Below are 23,672 nucleotides of genomic sequence, written 5' to 3'. Positions count from 1 at the left end.
TGAACTGAACTGAACTGAAGGAGTGACTCCAGCTATCCGCTGATGAATGGCATGTCAAACCACTTCAGTGCACTTGCCCTAATTCCCTCATGAATGTGTAAAAAGGCAAAAAAAAAAAAAAAAAAACCACCGATGACACTGAAAGTTGAGTCCTTCAGTTCAGAATGTGTTCAGTATGCTACTAAGGAAGAGCAGAGGAAAATTACTAATGGCTGTAGAAAGAATGACGAGGTTTGACCAAAGCTGAAATCAAGCTCATTTATGGATTTGTCTGCTGAGGAGTGTAAACTGTTTTTTTTTTTTTTCTACTTTTGTGAAAGATGCTATTAGAAATTGCATAGGAATTACATTGAACCTGTAAACTCCTTTTTGTAGTATAGGCATTCCCCAATATTGATTATTCCACTGCAAGATAACAGTATATCTCTCCACTTCTTTGTGTTATTTTGATTCATTTCATTTCTGCCTTATTCTTTGCTGCACACCAGTATTATCCCGGGAGTTGGTGATGGACAGTGAGGACTGGCGTGCTGTGATTCATGGGGTCACGGAGAGTCGGACACGACTGAGCGACTAAACTGAACTGAAGTAGACATATTCCCAGGAATTTCATTCCACTTGTTGTTGTGGTGAGTGGGACTGCTTCTTAAATTTAAATTTTTGTCTTTTTGCTGTTAGTATATAAGAAGGAAAGAGATTTCTTTAGGTTAATTTTGTATCCAGTAACTTCCTTAAACTCAACTCTTAATTCCAGTCATTTTTAGGTGGCTGAACTTTCACCATAATCGATCATCTCAAACAGGATCTTCAGGACAAGGTAGTAACATTCCAGAGCTCTAGCCTCTCTGCTTTCACAATATACATGTTTTCTGCTTTACTTTTCTAACTCTTCAGTGTGAATGTGTAACTGAATGACAACTTGCATAAATGAACCTTGAGCCCTGCTCTGTGGTTTCTCAGTGCCTCATAATGACTGAAAGTAGTCCCCAAAAGGGGTGCCTTCTCAGGGGTTTATACAGAACTGCCAATACCAAGAGGCACACAACATCCCTGTGAAGGGAGTGGCTAGAAATTGGTGAAGTGTGTGGACTGAACATTCCTTTCTAGGTCAGCTTTTCATGATCTCTTTGACCATTTCATAATCGCATCAGGATGTATAACTACTAACCTCATCTGTCAGATTATCCACTTTCAAGGGACTTGAGAGCCATGCTGTTGCTGTGTACTTTCACTTAGCCCCCATGTATGTAAACACCTAGCCTTGTTAGGGCCCAAAAGTTACAGCAACACATTTGGAAATGATTTGGAACTCTAGCTTCAGCACCAACCCACTTCGCTGCCTGGCTCAGGGGCTAGCAACCTGGAAATGAAGCTTTGTCATGCTGCGTCTCTGATTGATAGATCTATGTGCATTGGAAGAGCAATGGACTTCTTCCTTTGGTAGTGCTAGCTCTTAAGAAACCAGACAAAGCTCCTCAGTGGCTTCAGTTTCTATTATATAGATAGTTGTTTTGTAGAATCTGTGGAAATGAACTGGAAGTGTTGGCCCTAGTAACTGGAAGAGAAAATTCACTTTTCCCTTGCTGGCCAACCCTCTACCACCTCTTGATTTCAAACATACTAGCGTGGTGAAACTCAGATGGGACATCTTGGTTCTTGATCATTCCTTTATGACTCACTGCTTCTATTGTGGTCATGAGTACTCAGGAATGTGCACAGGTACACATTAGATGGATGCCTCCCCTAGTAGTCCTAGTTTGAGAAACATTCTGAAAGCTACTGTGTTACACTCTGGGTGGTATCTGACTAAAGTGAAAATCAAACAAAGGTCTTGTTGATAAGTAACTAGAAAACAGTCTGCGATGCCATCAGGTCTACCCCTGGTGTATCTCCACCCTGCCTCAGTGGTATAACCGGGAGGGACCAGTAACACGGCTTTGCTGGTAAGGAACAGACTAAGTCCAAACACGGAAGGAAAGCTTTGTTGGAAAATCTGTCTCCACCCACTTCTAGAGTAGGGAGGGACACCTCCTGGCAAAAGGAGCTTTTTTCTCTTTTACAGATGAGAGATCGACGTTCTGGAACCACTCCTTTAAAATGTGTTAAAACAGCAGAGGGAGGAAGATGGCAGAGGAATAGGATGGGGAGACCACTCCCCCAACCCCCCGCAATTCATCAAAAAAACATTTGGACGCAAAGTAAATTCCACAAGACAACTTCTAAATGTTGGCAGAGACATCAGGAACCCAGAAAAGCAGCTCATTGTCTTCAAAAGGAGGTAGGAAGTAAAATAAAATATAAAAAGAGAGACAAAAGAGGTAGGGATGGAGATCTGTCCGGGGAAGGTAGACTTAAAAAAAAAAAAGAGAGAGAGAAGTTTCCATACACCAGGAAACACTCACTGGCAAGTCTGTGGCAAGACTTGGAAGCTCAGAGGGCAACATAACCGGGAGGAAAAATAAGTAAATAATTTAAACCCACAGAGTATATTTCCAATGGTAACTCCCAGTGGAGAAGCAGCGCGGACGCCCGCATCCCCACTAGAAAAGAGGGGCTGGGCAGGGTGGCACAGGTTGCATTGCTTAGGGTAAAGATTGGGCCTGAATGCCCCAAAGGCAATCTCAGGGAACTAACTTTAAATACCAAAGCAGACTGTGGGATACATACCCTGTGAAAAGGCGAAAAGCCCTAACTTAAGACACTGCTAGACATGCCTGGAGAATCCCAGGGATGGGGGAGCCTGGTGGGCTTCTGTCTATGGGGTCACACAGAGTCGGACACGACTGAAGTGACTTAGCAGCAGCAGCAGCAGACATGCTCACTGAACAAAGGACTGAGCAGAGCTAGCCAGCTGTGGATGGTCTATCCCTGCCAAGACAAGCAGGGTAGGACAGCCAGAGCCAGAGGGGGCAATCGCCCCCTCAGAGAGGCATCTGATACCAAACTGCAGGCAGGCTTCATTGCTAAACAAGACTTCCTGGGATTCAGGCCAGTCGACATCCACCTGAGAAGGTACGCTGGTTTTACACTCAGAAATCACTGGGGCAGGGACTGGGGAGGAGATAAGTCACAGTGACCACGCTCGCCAAATATCTGGTCACCTGAGCTGCTCAGAGAAGGGCACAAAACGCAGGTCCAACCAAGTCTGAGCCTTTGAGGAGTGCCCGAGTACCTGAACCTGAGGGGCTTAGACCTGGGAAATGCATACAACCCAGGGAAGTCTTCAGACTCTTCCTGGCAGAGCAACCTAGAGCCTAAGCAGTATAAACAGGGAAAGCACACACACTGTGAGTGGGGACAAACACCGTGTGGCTGAGACACTGCAAGCACTCCCCACAGACGTCAGTGATATTTGTTTGCAGCGTTCCTCCCTCCCCACAGCATGACTGAACAAGTGAGCCAAAAATGTGTTCACCACCGCCCCCTTTTGTCATATCGGAAATCAGACATTGAAGAGACCAGCAAACTGAAGAAGCTAAAACAGAGGGAACTGCCTTGGAAGTGGCAGATGGAGAAGTCTTGAGGCTACTGCAAGAATAAGACTGAAAACTAGAGGCAGGAGGCTTAAGTCCAAATCCTGAGAACAGCAGAGAACTCCTGACTTCAGGGAATATTAATCCATAGGAGCTCATCGAACGCCTCCACACCTACACTGAAACCAAGCACTACCCAAGTGTCAACAAGTTCCAGAGCAAGAGATACCAAAAAAAATTCTCCAGCAACACAGGAAAATAGCCCTGAGTTCAATATACAGTTTGCTCAAAATGACTCCAAACCCATCGACATCTAATAAATCATTACTGGACACTTCATTGCACTCCAGAGAGAAGAAATACAGCTTCACCCACCAGAACACCAACGTAAGCGTTGCTAACCAGGGAACCTTGAAAAGCCACCTGTCCAATGCCACCCACAGCGAGGAAACTCCACAATAAAGAGAAATCCACAAACTACCAGAAGACGGAAAAGCTACCCCAAACACAGCAATATAAGCACCATGAAGAGGCAGAGAAATGCCCAGCAAGTAAAGGATCAGGATAAATGCTCAAAAACTCAAATAAAAGAGGAAGAGATAGGGAATCTACCTGATAAAGAATTACCAATAATGATAATGAAAATGATCCAAAATCTTGAAAACAAATTGGAGTTACAGGTAAAAAACCTGGAGACAAGAATCGAGAAGATGGAAGAAAGGTTTAACAAGGATCTAGAAGAAATAAAAAGAGTCAATATACAATGAATAATGTGATATATGAGACACACACACAAAAAAAAACAACTCTGGAGGGAACCACAATAGAATAAAGAAGGCAGAAGAGAGGAAAAGTGAGATAGAAGATAGAGTGGTAGAAATAAATTAAACAGAGGAATAAAGAAAAGCAAATTAAAAGAAATGAGGACAATCTCAGAGACCTCTGGGACAATGTTAAACGCCCGAACATTCGAATCATATGACTCTCAGAAGAAGAAGACAAAAAAGAATGACCATAAGGAGATACTTGAGGAGATAATAGTTGAAAACTTCCCTAAAATGGGGAAGGAAATAATCACTCAAGTTCAAGAAACCCAGAGAGGATAAACCCAAGGCGAAAAATGCCAAGGCATATATTAATCTAATTAACAAAGATCAATGCAAAGAATGAATATTAAAAGCAGCAAGGGAAAAAAAACAAATAACACTCAAGGGAATTATCATAAGGATAACAGCTGATCTTTCAGCAGAAACTCTTCAGGCCAGGAAGGAATGGCAAGACATACTTAAGGTGATGAAAGAAAGTAACCTACAGCCCAGATTACTATACCCAGGAAGGATCTCATTCAAATATGAAGGAGAGGTCAAAAGCTTTACAGACAAGCAAAAGCTGAGATAATTCAGCATCACCAAACCAGCTCTCCAACAAATACTAAACGATCTTCTCTAGACAGGAAACACAGAAAGGGTATATATACTTGAACCCAAAACAATAAAGAAAATGGCAACAGGATCATACTTATCAATAATCACCTTAAACGTAAATCGGTTGAATGCCCCAACCAAAAGACAAAGGCTGGTTGAATGGATACAAAGACAAGATCCCCATATATGTTGTCTACAAGAGACCCACCTCAAATCGAGGGACACATACAGACTGAAAGTAAAGGGCTGAGAAAAGGTATTCCACGCAAATAGAGACCAAAAAAAGCAGGAGTAGCAATACTCTTATCAGATAAAATAGATTTTAAAACAAAGGCTGTGAAAAGAGACAAAGAAGGAAACTACATATGGATCAAAGGATCAATCCAAGAAGAAGTTATAACAATTAAAAATATTTATGCACCCAACATAGGAGCACCGCAATATGTAAGACATTTACTAACAAGTATGAAAGGGGAAATTAACAATAACACAATAATAGTGGGACACTTTAATACCCCACTTACACCTATGAATAGATCAACTAAACAGAAAATTAACAAGGAAACACAAACTTTAAATGATACAATAGACCAGTTAGTCCTAATAGATCTCTATAGGACATTTTACCCCAAAACAATGAATTTCACCTTTTTCTCAAGCGCACATGGAACCGTTTCCAGGATAGATCACATCCTGGGCCATAACTCTAGCCTGGGTAAATTCAAAAAAAATTGAAATCATTCCAAGCATCTTTTCTGACCACAATGCAGTAAGATTAGATCTCAATTACAGGAGAAAAACTATTAAAAATGCCAGCATATGGATGCTGAACAACACGCTGCTGAATAATGAACAAATCATAGAAGAAATCAAAAGAGAAATCAAAATATGCATAGAAATGAATGAAAATGAAAACAAAACAACCCAAAACCTCTGGGACACTTTAAAAGCAGTGCTCAGGGGGAAGTTCATAGAAATACAGGCACACCTCAAGAAACAAGAAGAAAGTCAACTAAATAACCTAACTCTACATCTAAAGAAACTAGAAAAGGAAGAATTTAAGAACCTCAGCGTTAATAGAAGGAAAGAAATAGTAAAAATTAGGGCAGAGATAAATGCAAAAGAAGCAAAAGAGACCATAGCCAAAATCAACAAAGCCAAAAGCTGGTTCTTTGAGAAGGTAAATAAAATTGACAAACCACTAGCCAGACTCATCAGGAAACAAAGGATGAAGAACCAAATCAGTAAAATTAGAAATGAAAATGGAGAGATCACAACCGACAACACAGAAATACAAAGAATTATTAGAGAATACTAATAGCAATTATATGGCAATAAAATGAATAACTTGGAAGAAATGGACAAATTCCTAGAAATGTACACCTTGCCAAAACTGAACCAGGAAGAAATAGAAAATCTGTAGAGACTCATCACAAGCACCGAACTAGAGGAAGTAATCAGAAATCTTCCAGCAAATAAAAGCCCAGGTCCAGACGGCTTCACAGCTGAATTCTACCAAAATATTAGAGAAGAGCTAACACCTATTCTACTCAAACTCTTCCAGAAAATTGCTGAAGAAGGGAAACTTCCAAACTCATTCTATGAGGCCACCATCACCCTAATTCCAAAACCTGGTAAAGATCCCACAAAGAAGAAAACTACAGGCCAATATCACTGATGAACATAGATGCAAACATCCTTAACAAAATTCTTGCAGTCAGAATACAACAAAATATTAAGAAGATCATACATCATGACCAAGTGGGCTTTATCCCAGGAATGCAAGGATTCTTCAATATCCGAAAATCAATCAACGTAATACACCACATTAACAAACTGAAAAATAAAAAACATATAATTATCTCAATAGATGCAGAGAAAGCCTTTGAGAAAATACAAAAAACAAACTGTTTTTTGTGGGAATAGAAGGGACATATCTCAACATAATAAAAGCTATATATGACAAACCCAGAGCAAACATTATCCTCAATGGTGAAAAACTGAAAGCATTTCCCCGAAAGTCAGGAACAAGACAGAGTGCCCACTCTCACCACTACTGTTCAACATAGTTCTGGAAGTTTTGGCTACAGCAATCAGAGCAGAAAAAGACATAAAAGAATACAAATTGGAAAAGAAGAAATAAAACTTTCACTGTTAGTTGATGACATGATCCGCTACACAGAAAACCCTAAAGACTCTACCAGAAAACTGCTAGAGTTAATCAATGAATACAGTAAAGTTGCGTGGTATAAAATCAACACACTGAAATCCCTTGCAATTCTATACACTAATAATGAGAAAATAGAAAGAGAAATTAAGAAAACTATTCCATTCACTGTTGCAACGAAAATAATTAAATACTTAGGAATATATCCACCTAAGGAAACAAAAAACTTGTACATAGAAAACTATAAAACACTACTGAAAGTAGTCAAAGAGGACACTAATAGAGAAATATACCCGTGTTTGTGGATTGGAAGAATAAATATTTTGAAAATGAGTACACTAAACAAAGTAATTTATACATTCAATGGAATCCTTATCAAGCTACGAACGATATTTTTCACAGAACTAGAAAAAATAATCTCACAATTTGTATGGAAATACAAAAAACCTCGAATAGCCAAAGCAATCTTGAAGAAGAAGAATGGAACTGGAGGAATTAACCTGCAGGATTTCAGGCTCTACTACAAAGCCACAGTCATCAAGACAGTATGGTACTGGCATAAAGACAGAAATATAGATCAATGGAACAAAATAGAAAGCCCAGAGATAAATCCACACACCTATGGACACCTTATCTTCGACAAAGGAGGCAAGAATATAAAATGGAGAAAAGACAGTCTCTTTAACAAGTGGTGCTGGGAAAACTGGTCAGCCACTTGTGAAAGAATGAAACTAGAACACTCCCTAACACCATAAACTAAAATAAACTCAAAATGGATTAGAGAGCTAAATGTAAGACCAGATTCTATAAAACTCCTAGAGGAGAACGTAGGCAAAACACTCTCCGACATAAATCACAGCAGGATCCTCCAAGACCCACCTCCCAGAATATTGGAAATAAAAGCAAAAATAAACAAATGGGACCTAATTAAAATCAAAAGCTTCTGCATAGCAAAGGAAACTATAAGCAAGGTGAAAAGACAGCCTTCAGAATGGGAGAAAATAATCAAAATGAAGCAACTGATAAAGGATTAATCTCCAAAATATACAAGCAGCTCCTGAAGCTCAGTTCCAGAAAAATAAATGACCCAATCAAGAAATGGTCCAGAGAACTAAACAGACCCTTTCTCCAAAGAAGACATAAAGATCGCTAACAAACATATGAAAAAATGCTCAACATCCCTTATAATCAGAGAAATGCACATCAAAACCACAATGAGATACCATTTCACACCAGTCAGAATGGCTGCTATCCAAAAGTCTACAAGCAATATATGCTGGAGAGGGTGTGGAGAAAAGGGAACCCTCTTTCACTGTTGGTGGAAATGCAAATTAGTACAGCCACTATGGAGAAAGGTGTGTAGATTCCTTAAAAAATCTGGAAGTAGAACTGCCCTATGATATAGCGATCGCACTCCTGGGCATACACACTGAGGAAACCAGAATTGAAAGAGACACATATACTCCAATGTTCATTGCAGCACTGTTTATAATAGCCAGGACATGGAAGCAACCTAGATGTCCATCTGCAGAAGAATGGATAAGAAAGCTTTGGTACATATACACAATGGAGTATTTTTCAGCCATCAAAAAGAATGCATTGGAATCAGTTTTAATGAGGTGGATGAAACTGGAGCCTATTATACAGAGTGAAGTAAGCCAGAAAGAAAAATATCAATACAGTATACTAATGCATATATATGGAATTTAGAAAGATGGTAACCTTAACCCTGTATACGAGACAGCAAAAGAGACACAGATGTATAGATCTGTCTTTGGGACTCTGTGGGAGAGGGTGAAGATGGGATGTTTGGGGAGAACGGCATTGTAGCATGTGTATTATCATACGTGAAATGAATCACCAGTCCAGGTTTGACGCATGATACAGTATGCTTGGGGCTGGTGCATGGGGTTGACCTGGAGGGAGGATATGGTGAAGAGGGAGGTAGGAGGGGGGTTCCAGAAAGGGAACACATGTACATCCGAGGCGGATTCGTGTTAAGGTATGGCAAAATCAACCAATATATTAATGTAAGGTAATTTGCCTCCAATAAAATAAATTAAAAAATAAATAAATAAACACAGAATGTATTAAAGATCTACATGTAAGACGAGAAACTCCAAAACTGCTAGAGGAACACGAAGGCCAAACATTTTCTGATATAAATCACAGCAGGATAGTCTATCAACAACCTCCCAAAGTAATGTAAATAAAAGAAAAATAAATAGGAATGAAGTAAATTTAAAAGCTTTTGCACAATGAGGAAATCGAATGGGAGAAAATATAGGAAACTGAACAACTGGCAAAGAATTAACTTTAAAAATATACATGCAACACATTCGGCTCAATTCTAGAAAAATAAATGACACATTCAAAAAGTGGGCCAAAGAGCTAAACAGATTGTTCTCCTAAGAAGACATTACAGACACCTAAAAAACACATGAAAAGATATTCAGTATACCTCATTACCAGAGAAATGCAAATCTGAACCACAATGAGGTACCATCTCACACCAGTCACAATGCCTGCTATCAAAAAGTCTACAAACGATAAATGCTGGAGAGGGTACAGAGAAAGGGGAACCCTCTTACACTGTTGCAGGGAATGCAAACTAGTACAACCAGTATGGAGAATGGTGTGGTGATTCCTTAAAACCCTGGAAATAAACCTGCCATATGACTCAGTAATCCCACCTCTGGGCATAATACACACAGAGGAAATCAGAATTGAAAGAGACATGTTCACCCCAATGTTCAATGCAGCACTGTTTACAATAGCTAGGATATGGAACCAACCTAGATGTCCATCGGTACATGAATGGGTAAGGAAACTTGGTACATATACACAATGAAATATTATTTGGCTGTTAAAAACATTTGAATCAGGTCTAATGAGGTGGATGAAACCAGAACCTATTATACAGTGAAGTAAGTCAGAATGAAAAACACCACTACAGTATTAGTTCAGTTCAGTTCAGTCGCTTAGTCATGTCCAGATATTTGCGACCCAATGAACCACAGCACGCCCGGCCTCCCTGTCCATCACCAACTCCCGGAGTTCACTCAAACCCATGTCCATCGAGTCGGTGATGCCATCCAGCCATCTCATTCTCTGTCATCCCCGTCTCCTCCTACCCCCAATCCCTCCCAGCATCAGACTCTTTTCCAGTGCGTCAACTCGTCACATGAGGTGGCCAAAGTATTGGAGTTTCAGCTTTAGCATAAGTCCTTCCAATGAATATCCAGGATTGATCTCTTTTAGAATGGACTGGTTGGATTTCCTTGCAGTCCAAGGGAGTCTCAAGAGTCTTCTCCAGTAGCACAGTTCAAAAGCATCAGTTCTTCGGCGATCAGCTTTCTTCACAGTCCAACTCTCACATCCATACATGACCATGGGAAAAACCATAGCCTTGACTAGACAGACCTTGGTTGGCAAAGTAATGTCTCTGCTTTTCACTACAGTATAGTAATGCCTATAAATGGAATTTAGAAAGGTGATAACAATGACCCTATGTGTGAGAGAGCAAAAGGGACTCATAGGTAAAGGACAGACTTTTGCATTCTGAGGGAGATGATAATTTTGAAACATGGATATTACCATATGTGAAACAGCTTTCCAGTCTCTGTTTGCTTCATGAGACAGGGTTCCCTGCACCGGTGCACTGGAACAATGCTTGTGGGTGGAATGGGGAAGAAGGTGGGAGGGGGGTTCAGGATGTGGGACACATGTGCACCCGTGGCAGATATCCGTGAATGTATGGAAATAAGCACTACAATATTGTAAAATAATTAGCCTCCACTTAAATAAATTAATTAAAACAGAACAAAACAAAATTTAATGGTACACCAGAGAGGAACCGCTTCTGACAGCTAGGCTTTCCCAGGAGGAGGGGCAGCAGAGAAGAGCCAAGGTAATCTCAAACTCAATGAGCGGCAGGAGGCCGTAGGTTGGCAGGACCTGGGGAATACTGATTCTGACAAAGGTGCTTAATTCTCCCTGCCTGCATCAGGATCACCTAGGATTCACATGTTATACCTACAGATACTTTGAGTGAGATTTGGACACAGGAAGTCCCCAAGACCCCCAACTCGGACTGTCACTATCTACCTTCATGATCCGAATCCAGGCTCGGCAGCCATCCTGCATGAGCCTAGCTTCCCCATTTGGGAAAGGAGAGTGTCCCAGACTCTACAAGTCTGGGACTTCAGGGACCACCTCCTGTTTCCCTCTAAACCTCTTTTCCTATCAGGTACCACTCCCAGATGTTCAAGCAGGTTTTAGAAAAGGCAGAGGCACCAGAGATCAAATTGCCAACATCCGCTGGATCATGGAGAAAGCAAGAGAGTTTCAGAAAAACATCTATTTCTGCTTCATTGACTATGCCAAAGCCTTTGACTGTGTGGATCACAATAAACTGTGGAACATTCTGAAAGAGATGGGAATCCCAGACCACCTGACCTGCCTCTTGAGAAACCTGTATGCAGGTCAGGAAGCAACAGTTAGAACCGGTCATGGAACAACAGACTGGTTCCAAATAGGAAAAGGAGTGCGTCAAGGTTGTATATTGTCACCTTGCTTATTTAACTTATATGCAGAGTACATCATGAGGAACGCTGGGCTGGAAGAAGCACAAGCTGGAATCAAGATTGCTGGGAGAAATATCAATAACCTCAGATATGCAGATGACACTACCCTTATGGCAGAAAGTGAAGAGGAACTCAAAAGCCTCTTGATGAAAGTGAAAGAGGAGAGTGAAAAGGTTGGCTTGAAGCTCAACATTCAGAAAACAAAGATCATGGCATCTGGTCCCATCACTTCATGGGAAATAGATGGAAAAACAGTGGAAACAGTGTCAGACTTCATTTTTTTGGGCTCAAAAATCACTGCAGATGCTGATTGCAGCCATGAAATTAAAAGACGCTTGCTCCTTGGAAGGAAAGTTATGACCAACCTTGATAGTATATTAAAAAGCAGAGACATTACTTTGCCGACCAAGGTCCGTCTAGTCAAGGCAATGGTTTTTCCCGTGGTCATGTATGGATGTGAGAGTTGGACTGTGAAGAAAGCTGATCGCCGAAGAATCGATGCTTTAGAACTGTGGTGTTGGAGAAGACTCTTGAGAGTCCCTTATACTGCAAGGAGATCCAACCAGTCCATTCTAAAGGAGATCAATCCTGGATGTTCATTGGAGGGACTGATGCTAAAGCTGAAACTCCAATACTTTGGCCACCTCATGAGACGAGTTGACTCACTGGAAAAGACTCTGATGCTGGGAAAGGTTGGGGGCGGGAGGAGAAGGGGACGACGGAGAATGAGATGGCTGGATGGCATCACCGACTCTGTGGACATGAGTTTGAGTGTACTCCGGGAGTTGGTGATGGACAGGGAGGCCTGGCGTGCTGTGATTCATGGGGTCGCGGAGAGTCGGACACGACTGAGCGACTGAACTGAACTGAACTGAACCATTATGGTAGGGCTTTCCTCCCAGGGGTAGTACTGCAGGGGATCGATCAACAGTCATCGAAGATATACTGCTGGCAACATAAAAAAATGTCAGAACACGTCTGAAGAGGCCCCAAACCCTCTCATTTGTAGACAAGAACTCCAATATCCATCTCCAATTCTGCAGAAGGCCCAGAGGGATACCACCTCTGCAATCCTGATCAATCCTGGTCAGTTGTGGTTTGACAACCAGTTTAAGAAGTAAAGGCTGCTGGTGTCCAGACTGAGGCTAGGAACTCCCCATCCATAATCCCAGAAAAAGTGGACTGGAGTGAAATGATATACCCTATACCCTGGGAGTGGACAAGTGGGACAGGGAAGGTTCACACAGGAGGAGCATCCACTCTTTCCACCACCCACCCACAATGACTGGGAGCCACATCATACCAGTGATGTCATGGTAGTACTCCTTCATGATGACTGCATTCCAGAAGTAAGGGCTGTCACAAAAGGAAAATATCAGGTTGCAGTTGGACTGGGGATGGACTAGTTCCTGCATATGCCAGGACCAGGAGGAGGGAAAAGGTGCAAACTTCTAGGGTCCTCGGCTTGCATGCCAGGAAGGCATCAAAGCGTTCTGCTTCTCTTCTCCAAACACTCACGCTGCACATGCACAGATAATATGATACGCCCCTTCTCCCACCTTCCCTGCCCAGCACCCTCATCCACCTGTCTTCAGCCTTCCTCATTCACCTTCAAATTAAACATGTCCATAAGGAAGTCTTTATCTTGGTCACTGATCATGAGATACATCTGGGGGTGGTTCATAAACTGCTTTAGGTCAACGAGCCAGTACAAGTACAAAAGCAGGTAGATGGAACAGGCATCATCAAAGGATGTGGGCATTCCTGCTTGCTAGACCACGCCACTGACATCTCCATCCCCTGGCATACCATCAAATACGCTCATAGTTCTATGTTCCCCATGGTCCTCCAGGTTCCTTCTCTACTTCCACTGAGGGACGTTCTGTGTCTTATGGCTTCTGATCTGCCTGGTCTGTGTGTGCTGCGTAGTGGCATGTCACTACTTAAAACATCAGTGTCTGTAGTCCCTGTAGCATGCCTTGTCTGCAGGCCCGTGTATCCTCTGTTTGTGCACACGTGTGTGTGTGAGAGAGAGTTAGTGTGTTTGGCAAGAGATCCCTAGGACTCTCACCTTCTCCCTGTCTTCACCATACGGCATTCGGATATGTCTGGAGTGGTGTGGCCCTAACTAGGGATGAAAAGAGTAGCTTCTTTCTGCTCCACCTTAGGTGAGTGGACAATGTCCTACTTTTACACTGCACTAACTGGGACAAATACAGGTGCTCTAAATGAACAGGATGGGTTATTGGACTCTGAATGTCTCTGTTGGTTTCCCAGATAATCTACAATTACAATAATAAGGCTTTGAGAATGATGTTCTGGCACACTGTCTCTAGTCACACAGAGTTCCAGCTCCAGGGTACCACTTCCATTCAGATGCAGGCCGAAAGGAGTCACCCAGAGTCATGGATCAGACACACACAGTGGAGATCTGGCCTGGCTTTGCTGGCACTTGACGTTGGAGCACACCACTCCTCCCAGTCCCCACTTCCCTCCACCCCATGTGTTTCCTTGTGCCCTCACACACATTCCTCCTCCTGCTCCTGCTCCTTCTCTCCTCCTGAACAACCGACCCTAAGAAGCAGTAGTAAGGATATGACTTTGCCAAAGGAGTCAGGAATGCCCTGGATGATGCCACTTCTCCCAGACAAGCGACCCTTTTCCTCTGAAGGTTCTTAGACCTGAGCAGAAAGTAGGCCCTGTGGTAATTTTCACCCCCACAGCTCAGCTCTACCTGTGGGAAAGCCAATGCCTCCAGCACCCGAAGTGGGGGCAGAGTGGGCTAATTCCTCGGAGCTCCATATCTTGGGTGTTCCTGGTCCTGTTTCTTTAGGTTCTCCTCACACTCTTGAAAGGACAGCAGCTCCTGTTCCTCCACAACCGACAGCAGCTTCACCTCCTCCATCGTGTCTTCCACCAGCAGTTGGAGGTCTTGCCAGAACCCCGCCATCTCTCCTTCCTGCAAAGTTTTGCCTTCCTCCACCACCTCCAATCTGAAGAGGGTGCCCTCCTTGCCTGGTGTCCCCTGCCCCCGCTCCCTGTAACATCCCTGATGGCCCCACCAAGCCAGTAGTTCGCATGGCCCATGCGGCCTGAAAACCAGTCTCACAAGTAAGAAGATTAAAGCTCTCAGGGGCACTCCAGCCTTCTTCTGGTCTTCCTCTCCTTGTGGCCCTGGGCATGTTTCAGGTTTGTGAAAGAGGTGGGCCTGGAATCAAAGCAACTGACTGGCACAGCGGGCCCACTGGCTTCAGTCACTCCCCACCAATTGATTACTTGCCAACACTTCCAGAAGGGAAGGTGAAGCACACAGGCAGATCCTTATGTCACCACCCATGTGTAGTATGTTGGTTGGAAGGGCCTTGCTTCTACACGCTGACCTTCCAAACACTTCAAGAACCAATCAAATGAAGGCTAAAGGCATTTCCTCAGGAGCACTCTGGCCACAGTGAGCCAGATGCCCATCTCTGATCAACACAAGCATAGAATACATGGAAGCTGTTTTCATGAGCAACAGTGTCAAAGTGCAAATAGGGGAGGCAGGTGTTTCGGTAGCTGAAGACCCAGCGATTCTTATGAAATATAGAGATTTCCATATTTCTTACAGGAAAATCTCATTTCTGATCTTCAACTGTGAAATATAGAGAAGCCCTACTTCCATGAAGGAGGATTAACCAAGATTTTGACACAGGAAATACAGAGAATTCCGTATTTCAGGGTGAAAATTGGTTCTGTTGATATATCTTTGAGAAATACCAAGAATTCCATATCTCTTGAAGAAAGAGTGATGGCCAGATTTTCTCTGTAAAATAGAGATGATTTCAATTCCCTAACGATTCTCTGTATCTTAAGAAAACCAATGCCAAGGTTTTCATATGTGAAATATAGATAATTCCGTATTTCATTTAAGAAAATCACCACCCAGATTTTCGTATATGATATGTAGGGAACTCTACACTTTGGGTAAGAAAAATAGCATGATACAGGATGCTCGGGGGTGGTGCACTGGGATGACCGAGAGGGATGACTTGGGGAGGGATGTAGGACAGGGTTCAAAATGGGGAACACATGTAGACCCAGGGCAGATTCATGTCATTATATGGCAAAATCAATACAGTAATATAAAAGGAACTAGTGGTCATGTATGGATGTGAGAGTTGGACTGTGAAGAAAGCTGATCGTCGAAGAATTGATGCTTTTGAACTGTGGTGCTGGAGAAGACTTTTGAGAGTCCCTTATACTGCAAGGAGATCCAACCAGTCCATTCTAAAGAAGATCAATCCTGGGTGTTCATTGGAAGGACTGAGGCTAAAGCTGAAACTGCAATACTTTGGCCACCTCATGCGATGAGTTGACTCACTGGAAAAGACTCTGATGCTGGGAGGCACTGGGGGCAGGAGGAGACAAGGATGACAGAGAATGAGATGGCTGGATAGCATCACCGACTCGATGGACGTGAGTTTGTGTGAATTCTGGGAATTGGTGTTGGACAGGGAGGCCTGGTGTGCTGTGATTCATCGGGTCGCAGGGTGGGACATGACTGAACGACTGAACTGAACTGACTAAAATTAAAAATGAAAATAAAAAATATGATTAAACATGTATAAAAAAGAGAGAAAAACAAAGCCAAGTTTCTCATATGTGAAATATAATTAATGCCATGTTTCATCTAAGAAAATTACCACCCAGATTTTCATATATGATATATAGAGAAATCCACGTTTCGGGTAAGAAAAGTAGCATCCGGATGCTTATATTGTGAAATGCCAGAAAATTCACTGTATTGTATACTAAAATCAGCATCAAGATTTTCATATGTAACATATACAGTTTGATATTTAATTGAGTAAAATTGTCACCATTATTTTTTCAGATGTGAAATATACAGAATTCCATATTTTATGTAGGACTATGCCTCCACTGATTTTGGTGTCTGAAATGTACAGAATCCTACATTTCATGCGGAAATGGTTTTTCATATGTGATGTACATAAATTTCAGTCTTCATCTAGGAAAATTTCAGCAGATATTTTTCTATGTGATATAGAGTGTATGTTATATATCATGTAGATAATGTGTGGACAGATTTCAAATGTGAAATATAGAGTATTCCATAGTGCACGCAGGTAAATCTGCTTGCAGATCTAAATTGTGGGATATAGAGAATTCCATATATCAGCTAGAGATAGCTACACCTAAATGGTGAAATATGAAATATAAAGAACACTATATTTCATGTAGGAAAATATGTGCCTTGATTTTATACGTGAGATTTAGAGGATTCCAAAATGCACATGAGACTATCTGCACCCATATTTTCCTGAATGAATTACAGAGATTCCTTATTCCATGTGAGAAATCTTTCGCTCAAATTTTCAAATGAGAAATAGGGATGATTCCATATTTCATGCAGGGAAAATGACATCCACTTTTTCGTATGTGAAATATACAGATTTCCATAGTGCATGTGGGAAATCCAAAATCTAGAAATCCAATTGTTACTATAGCAATGTACATATTTTCATGTAGAAATATGGCACCCAGATTTTCAGGTGTGAAACATAGTTGATTACATATTTCTTTTTTTTACTGCTTTATGTATTTTTTTTAAATATAAAGTAATCAGGCTCTAATTAAATTAAGTGAAATAAAAAAAATAAATATTACGTATTTCATGTTGTGAAATCTTCACAAGGACTTTATATTATAAGAGCAATCCAGAGAAATGTAAATTTCAATAAGGAAATCAGGGACCAGACAGTGATACAACAAATAAGTTGATCCTATATTTGATTGCTTGTCCCAGATCTTAATTTCTGTATCACAGACAATTCCAGTTTTATGTGTGAAAATTCTGACACACGTTTTCAAATATTAATAACAGAGGCTATGTATTCATATGAGCAAATCTATCCTCATATTTTCAAAGAGAAATATACTGAATTCCATATTTCATGTTGGAAGAACTTTACTGTGGAATATAGATAATTTTATAGCTCAGCATGAAAATCATATTTTCTCAAATCAGATAGAAGTTTCTGTATTTCTTATAGTAAAATGAATGTCTTTTTTCAAATATGAAATCCGCAATATTCTGTATTCATGAATGAAAGCCACACATTGATTTTCAAATGGGAAATATGAAAATTACATTATAATTACACTTTGTGATTGAACTCTGGGAGGTGGTGATGGACAGGGAAGCCTGGCCTGCTGTGATTCATGTGTTGCAAAGAGTCGGACATGACTGAGAGACTGAACTGAACCTAACTGAACTGAAATACATTAAGATAATTGCATGTCAATATTTTCATATTTCATGCCAAATATTCTGTGTGCATACTTTCATATGATATACAGATATCCCAAGATTTTCATATGTGAAATATGGAATTTCATATTTCATGGAATAAAATCTGCATGTAGAGTTTCATATGTGAAACTGAGAATTTCGTCTTTCATGTAATACTAGATTTCAATATATGAAACATAAAATCGATAGTGCATCCATCAGTTCAGTTCAATTGCTCAGTCGTGTCTGACTCTTTGTGACCCCATGAATCACAGCACACCAGGCCTCCCTGTCCATCACCAACACCCAGAGTTCACTCAAACTCATGTCCATCAAGTCGATGATAACTTCCAGCCATCTCACACTCTGTCGTCCCTTTCTCCTCCTGCCCCTAATATTTCCCAGCATCAGAGTCTTTTCCAGTTAGTCAACACTTCGCATGAGGTGGCCAAAGTATTGGAATTTCAGCTTTTGTATCAGTCCCTTCAATGAACACTCAGGATTGATCTCCTTTAGAATGGACTGTTTGGATCTCCTTGCAGTCCAAGGGACTCAGAAGAATCTTCTCCAACACCACAGTTCAAAAGCATCAATTCTTTGGCGATCAGCTTTCTTCGTAGTCCAACTCTCACATCCATACATGACCACTGGAAAAACCATAGCCTTGACTAGATAGACTTTGGTTGGCAAAGTAATGTCTCTGCTTTTTACTATGCTATCTAAGTTGGTCATAAATTTCCTTCCAAGGAGTAAGTGTCTTTTAATTTCATGGCTGCAATCAGCATCTACAGCGATTTTGGAGCCCCAAAAAATAAAGTCTGACACTGATTCCACTGTTTTCCCTTCTATTTCACACGAAGTGATGGGACCAGTTGCCATGATCTTTGTTTTCTGAATATTGAGCTTCAAGCCAACATTTTCACTCTCCTCTTTCACTTTCATCAAGAGGCTTTTGAGTTCCTCTTCACTCTCTGCCGTAAGGGTGGTGTCATCTACATATCTGAGGTTATTGATATTTCTCCCGGCAATCTTGATTCCAGCTTGTGCTTCTTCCAGCCCAGCGTTCCTCATGATGTACTCTGCATATAAGTTAAATAAGCAGGGTGACAATATAGAACTTTGACATACTCCTTTTCCTATTTAGAACCAGTCTGTTGTTCCATGTCCAGTTCTAACAGTTGCTTCCTGACCTGCATACAGGTTTCTCAAGAGGCAGGTCAGGTGTTCTGATATTAGAAAATGTACCCCCAGATTTTCATATTTGAAATGTAAAATATTTCGTCATTTTTCCTATCCATATTTCTTGTCAGTGTATTTTTATTCTGATTTTGATGCATGAAATATTGAAACTCTTATAGTTTCAGAGGGAAGTTCTGCATGCAGATTTCATGAATGAAACAGAGAAAATTCCTTATTTCATGTAGGAATATCTAATTTTTCTATGGACATATAGAAAATTCCAAGTTCCAGGTTCAAAAATATCATCTAGATTGATATATGTGAAATAAAGTTGTTGACATTCAGTCACTCAGTCATGTCCAACTCTTTGTAACACTGTGGACTGTATCACTCCAGGCCTCCCTATCCTTTACTGCCTCCAACACTTTGCTGAGACTCATGTTCATTGAGTCAAGTGATGCTGTCCAACCATCTCACCCTCTGTCGCCCCAATCTTCTCCTGCCCTCCATCTACCCATATCAAGCCAATGATTTTCTTTTTCTTTTTTTAAAGACAAGGAAGAACCTCATATTTTTTTCCCCTGAATCACTTCTTCATACCAGGTAGCCAAAGTATTAGAACTTCAGCATCAGCATCAGCCCTTCCAATGAATATTTAGGGTTAGTTTCTTTTAGAATTGAGGGGGTTGGTCTCCTTCCTGTCCAAGGTTCTCTCAAGAGCCATGTTCATCACCACAGTTGCAAAGCCTCAATTCTTTGGCACTCAGCCTTCTTTCTAGTGATACTAGCACATTCGTACATGTGTACTGGTAAAACCATCGTCCTGACTATGTGGACCTTTGTTGGCAAAGAGATGTCTCTTCTTTTCAGTACCTGTGTCTAGGCTTCTCCAAACATTTCTTCCCAGGAGAAGGTGTCTTTTATATTCATGGCTGTAATCACTGTTCCCAGTCATATTAGAGCCCTAGAAAACTGTCACTCTTTCCATTTTTACCCTGTCTATTTGCCAAAGCATTGCTGTTGTTTGTCCCACCTCTTTTTGAACACCACAGCCAAATATGCCTGTTACTCCATGTATCTTTGACTTCCTGCTTTTACGTTCCAGAACTGTATGATGAAATGGACATCTTTTGTTTTTTTCATTATTAATTCTAGAAAGCCCTGAAGGTTTTCCTACAACTGGTCAAGTCCCCTGGTACCTCATGGTAAAGAAGTGAAACACAGAGATTGCCTTTGTTTATGTAGGAAAATCCGCAACCAGATGGTCATGTTCAAGAGAGAGTACTCCACATTCCTTGTAGGAAAAAAAACATCCAGCATATCAGCTGTGAAATACAGATAATTCTATATGTCATGAGGGAAAATCTTCAGCAATATTCATACGTGAAGTGTAGAGAATTAATATTTCAGATATGAATATTGACACTCATTTGCCTATGTGAAAAATAGGAATTTCACATTTCTAGTAGTCAATTTGGCAACTGGATAGGTGATGTGACATACAGAGAACTCCATTTTTAGAGATGAAATTCTCTCGATATAAAGAGATTTACAGATAAAGCATCTCTAAATAAGAGATGCTATGGTCAGCATCCACCTAAGGGACCTGACTCATCATTGTCAGAGGAATTGAAGTCTGTTCATTTCCTGTACAGAGGCCACTTCAAAGTGGTTCTGTTATCATCCTGCTTCCTGGTGAGAAGACATGCCACTCTACCCCGTCACCCCAGGGCTGCGGGGCTGCGAGTAGCTAGAGGATCATCCTAAGCCATGCTTTGCAGAGTCCTGAGAATTCAGGCGTTCTGCCAAGACCTTAAAGAAGGATGTTTCAAACCGGCATACTCTGCAGGTAGCAGCTGCTTATGCTATAGTGCCGTCAGTCTCTAAAACCTTACAAAAACGGCAAGATGTGCTCATGTGCTTGGTCCTGTGGGAGAAAGAATACTGCTGTACTGGGGAAGGACAGAAAACTCTTTGTAGGGGCTGTGCATACCCCATCTCTGAGCCTGGTAATCTTGCCCATTCTGTTTCTTGCTCCTTTTCATCTCCCTGTATGGCCCTGAATATTTTCTTCCTGCCGTTCCTTTCTGCTTAGTGATCCAGGGCCCAGCAGCATGTCATCCTTTCTCGATGACATCCCTGGGCTTGATTCCCTGGCATCAGTGCTTTGGCTTTCCCACAGTTAATGTAGTTTACATCAGTTTGTTCATTTTTTCGGTATTCATTTTTCTTCTCTCAGTCAGGCCAGTTCTGACAGCTCATATGCACATTTCTGCTGGTAGGCACACACACATACATACATACAACCCTAAAAGGAAATTTTCACATTTGCATATGATAATATGCAAATTGTCATAGCTTTGTTTTCCAGGGTAATGGACTTTGGTAAGTACCTCTATATATTCTGGTTGTTTTCTTTCACTAACTTGTCATTCAAGTTAGTGTCCTGTTCTATCTCTACACTTTATTCTGGAAGATTATAAATTTGGGGATTTACTCGTGAGAAGGACTGACTTGGAAAGACGTTCAGTGGGCTTGAAGTGTTCGTGGTGAACAGCTGATTGATGGGTGCTCATGTCATGTATTCTCTCATCACATTGACTGTTTCACAGTGGCAATCATTTTGGCATGATTCCATTTCACGTGTTTTCATTCAAGGAATGACACAAGAAATAGCAAGTGGATTGGGACTGCACTGACTTGAAACTACGAATCTCAGCCTACACCTCTCAAAACCATTCCTAGTTGATACTGGGCTCTTGAGGCAGGCCCAGTGCCCAATCAGGCCCAAGACTTTCTGATCAAGGTGATCCTGCTCCTCCCAACTGTGTAATAGTCTGTTTGCAACTGTTTCCATTTCCCCCCTAAAGGTTGTCTCCCTGTAGCTTGGAAAGACCAATCTGATGTCTGGACCTCCAAAAGGGCAAAGAAAATGTGACATGCCTGTGTCTGAAACAATATCATGAAGAAGGTGCACGCAGATCCAAAGGACCTCTGCTGAAATAAGGCACTGAATGTGAGGTCAAAAAGGTCCAGTGGCCTCCCTTTTTGTCACCACTTCACTTTATTTCTGCCCACTCATGCCCATAGCTCCCACACGGATTACACCCTGAGGAGTCTGCCTTCCCTGGACCCACAGCTCATGCCTCCATTGTACAAAAAGCAGCATTCCTCTCCCAAATGCTCCAAGAGGGCTTGATTCCAGGCCAGGACTCACTAACTTGTTAAATGTCAACACTCTCTTTCAGCTTCCCTCATCAGAATGTGGTAGATCTGCCTATAGTTCAAGATCCCTGTTAACCTGAGAAGTTGGCATACCACAAATGCAGCTAAAGGTTGGATTTGGGAACATCCTTGGTTGCCCACTTCAAATCAAGGGTACCTGTGAATGTCTCATGGTGCATATCTCCTTAAAGATTACCATGACAATATCAGATATTCTACTCCAAGGAGATTGTGAGAACCATCACTCATGTGCAGACAGACCCACATTGTTCCTTTGCTATCCACAACCAAGGAGAAAAGAAAAAGAAAGGAAAGAATTCATGTCAGGATTTTAGGCATGAGCAATGGGACGTCTTCATAAGGGCGGCTATTCCCTAGTCCCTAAGCCTGAACTGCTGCCATGGGCATCAATACTCCCGCTGACCCAGGGTCACTTCATGCAAACAGCCCACCACAAATCAGTTCACTTCATTTCCGTCCCTCATTTATCTGACACTTTGTGACCCCATGGACTACAGCATGCCAGTCTTCACTGGTCATCTAAAACTCCCAGAGCTTGCTCAAACACATGTCCATCAAGTGGTGATTCAGTATCTCTCTTGCTATTCTTTGGAAAATTATGATGCTCTCCAACCATCTGATTCTCTGTCATCCAGCTCTCCTGTCTTCAATCTTTCCCAGGATCAGGGTCTTTTACAGTGTCAGTTGTTCACAAAAGTGTACAAAATATTGAGTTTTCAGTTTCAGCATCCGTCCTTGCATTGAATACTCATGACCAATTTCCTTTAAGACTGACTGGTTTAATCTCCATGCAGTGCAGGACTCTAATGAGTCTTCTTAAATACTATAGTTAAAAAATATCAGTTCTTCCAGTGCTCAGCTTTATGGTCCAAAATTCACAGCCATACATGACTCCTGGAAACACCATAGATTTGACTAGATGGCCATTTGTTAGCAAAATATTTTCTGTGGATTTTCAATAATGTCTATATTTGTCACAGATTTTCTTCCAAGGAGCAAGTGTCTTTTAATTTCAGCGCTGCAGTCATCATCTACAGTGATTTTGGAGCCCAAGGAAACAAAGCCTCTCACTGTTTCCACTATTTCCCGATCTATTTGCCATAAAGTGGTGGGACCAGATGTCATGATCTTCATTTATTGAATGGTCAGTTTTAAACCACCTATTCAAATCTTCTCTTTCACTTTCATCAAGAGGCTTTTTACTTTCTCTTCACTTTCTGCCATGAGAGTGGTATCATCTGCATATCTGGGATTATTGACAATTCTCCCAGCAAACTTGATTCCAGCTTGTGCTTCATCCTGCCT

The sequence above is a fragment of the Moschus berezovskii genome, chromosome Y (assembly GCF_049115385.1).
Source record: "Moschus berezovskii isolate FMDL1 chromosome Y, NW_MosBer_1.0, whole genome shotgun sequence".
NCBI classification, from domain to species: domain Eukaryota; kingdom Metazoa; phylum Chordata; class Mammalia; order Artiodactyla; family Moschidae; genus Moschus; species Moschus berezovskii.
Note: the sequence above shows the minus strand (reverse complement) of the source record.